Source organism: Monodon monoceros, unplaced genomic scaffold (genome assembly GCF_005190385.1).
Source record: "Monodon monoceros isolate NGI ecotype Baffin Bay Population unplaced genomic scaffold, NGI_Narwhal_1 Contig1903_ctg1, whole genome shotgun sequence".
NCBI classification, from domain to species: Eukaryota; Metazoa; Chordata; class Mammalia; order Artiodactyla; family Monodontidae; genus Monodon; species Monodon monoceros.
Window position 1 is genome coordinate 1 of NW_021697789.1, and position 2,453 is coordinate 2,453.

At 40.9% G+C, this 2,453-nt stretch overlaps 1 long non-coding RNA gene across 1 annotated transcript; it reads left to right on the forward strand.

The window, feature by feature from the left end:
- LOC114893031 lies at window positions 1–2,429 on the forward strand. The gene is made up of 3 exons (XR_003792809.1): window positions 1–47; window positions 1,174–1,225; window positions 1,831–2,429. It is a non-coding gene; the product is annotated as an uncharacterized LOC114893031 (long non-coding RNA).
- Window positions 2,430–2,453: the final 24 nt, after the last annotated feature.

Consider the following 2,453-nt stretch of genomic DNA (forward strand, 5'->3'; position numbering starts at 1 on the left):
GGTGCCGTCGCTTGTGGATCGTTACTTCACTCGCTGGTACAAAGCGGGTAAGTGGAGAATGATGTCAGTCTCTTCTGGGCCCAATTTGTCCGACAGTATAGGGACTATGTTGAGAGATCATAAGCCACACGCACCTTCCCCAGCGCTTCCTCCCCACGTCAGAAGGAACTGGATCTCTCTGTTCCTCTGTAGGCCAAGGGAATGGCATTTGCAAGGACGTGGAAAACAGCAGGGTGCATTCTGGGTAGGGCGAGCGCAGTGTGAGTTCACGAGGGTGGGTCGTTTGCGGGAAGATGGTAGACTAAGGCGAGATCCCCGAGGAAGACAGGAGCTGGATTGCAATCTCCTTGAGTGCCTAAAGGGATTTGAGGGGCTCAGTCCTCCAAGAAGAGGCGATACATAAAATGATTTAAATGGTAGCGGTCTAAACTAAGGTAGAGGCATAGGGATGGAGAGGAGAGGGTGGGTTAGAATAGAGGCATTTAGAAAGCAGAATCTACAGTTTTACTTAAAGGAAGTCGCTGGTAATACACATTTGCCACTTAGAAGTAGGTATCCTGTTGTACAGCTTTGTGTACCCAGCAAATATCAGCGATGAGAGCATCATCGGGGACCCTCCTGGAACCCAACTTGCTCCCATTCATTTAGGGATAATAGGTGTACTCATCTTTTACAACACTGAACTATTTTACAATAGCATACGTTTTATTAGCCAGACTTAGTGTAACCAACTGTCCGGTTTACCCTGGATTGAGGTGTTTTCGGGAATCCATTACTTTCAGCGCTAACATCAGGACAGTCCTGAGCGAACCAGAATGAGTTAAGTCTCTCTAAAATTGACCGACAAAGCATGCTACTAAATTAAATAAAGAATACATTACTAATCATTTTTTTCTAATAGAAATGATTGTACTCATTTTAAAGTGAGGATAAAAAAAGGTGGAGCAAAGAGTTAATCATCATTTTAACATTGAATGAATGATTCCATCTGGACCAGATGTCTTTAAATACTTTATGGTCAGCCTTTAGGTATATCTTTTTGAGTAATGAAGGGATACCAGTGATATATGTGTCCCGCCTTCATAATTAACTACCTATATGAACCAAAGAAAGTACTACACAGTGGTAGTAAATATTGACTCAACAGCCGTCAGACTCATTCATTTTTTCTAGATGTCAAAGGAAAACCCTGTGAGGACCACTGTATACTCCAACACTCTAACCGGTAAGCAAATTGGGAATTTTAAATGATCAAAAAAAATTTTTTTCTGTCATTGTAGCCTGGTATGGTCTTGTATTGAATAAATATTCATTAAATGATTATCTCCCACTGTATTGAGATGGTATTATTTATAGTAGGAGTTTGGTTGACAAGAATGAGTCTTTCAGTGCCTAAGCTAAACAAATAAACTGGCTTACCCAAACATCCAAATGGAGGACCACACCCTCAGTCGGCTACTACCTCAAGAAACCAGCCTGTGCCTAACCACTGAAGTGGCCAAGCCCGTGGAGAGGGCTAGGGTAGAAGCACAGATGGTATCCTGTCCATACCGGCATGCCTTAGTTTTCTCTCTTCCTCCTCCGTGCTGTCTAAACACCTGTGGTACGCTTCCCTTTTGAGGAAGGAAATTCAGTCCCATTTCCTCCATTTTTATTACTGCATTCTTCTCTTCAGGTAAGCTCCAATAGTAGCCAGAGGAAAATGGGGAGAAATGATAGGCTGACTAAACAAATGTCAGCTCAGCTCTTCTTGTGCCAGTAGGAATACTGTGTTATAGGAGGAAGAATCATACCAAGCAATAATACAGGATCAATTTTTGCTCCTCGTAGAGTACGTGTCATCACACTGGCAGGATCCCATCCAGTTCTTCAAAGTGGAAAAGTAATTAAAAGCATTTCCTATCAAATCAGTACCAACTGTAGCAGACTTCAGAACAAAGTCTCTGGGAAATTTAAGTGGGTATGTTCCTGTATTTCTCTACTTAAATCCTCTATTGTCATAATAATGATAGAGCCAGCCAGTCTTAGAACCCAGTAATATATGCTCAGCATACTTCGCTGGCAGTTAGAGATGATTTTAAGAATACTTAAGCTCTAAGGAAATTCTCAGGCCAAAAAAATGAGGTATTTCAGAAGGTATATTATCTGTCATACTAGCTTCTGGGCCACCATCCCTATCATCCCCAGGATGAAGGAAGGAGAAGGTGGGCCTTTGAAAGAACAACACTAATACCAATATAACAAGATATTTTGTCCCTTCCTGTTTTAAGCCAGTATTTCGAATTCTATAAAATATAGATGATCAGTACTTTATCATAAATTTTCACATGTGAATTTAAAAGTAAAATAAAGTCCTGAGGTAGTGAAAAAAAAACCAATCTGGGAAAATATACAGTATTTGCTTCCTATCAGTTGCCATTCCTAAATCATTGCCAATTTAACACACATCTAGC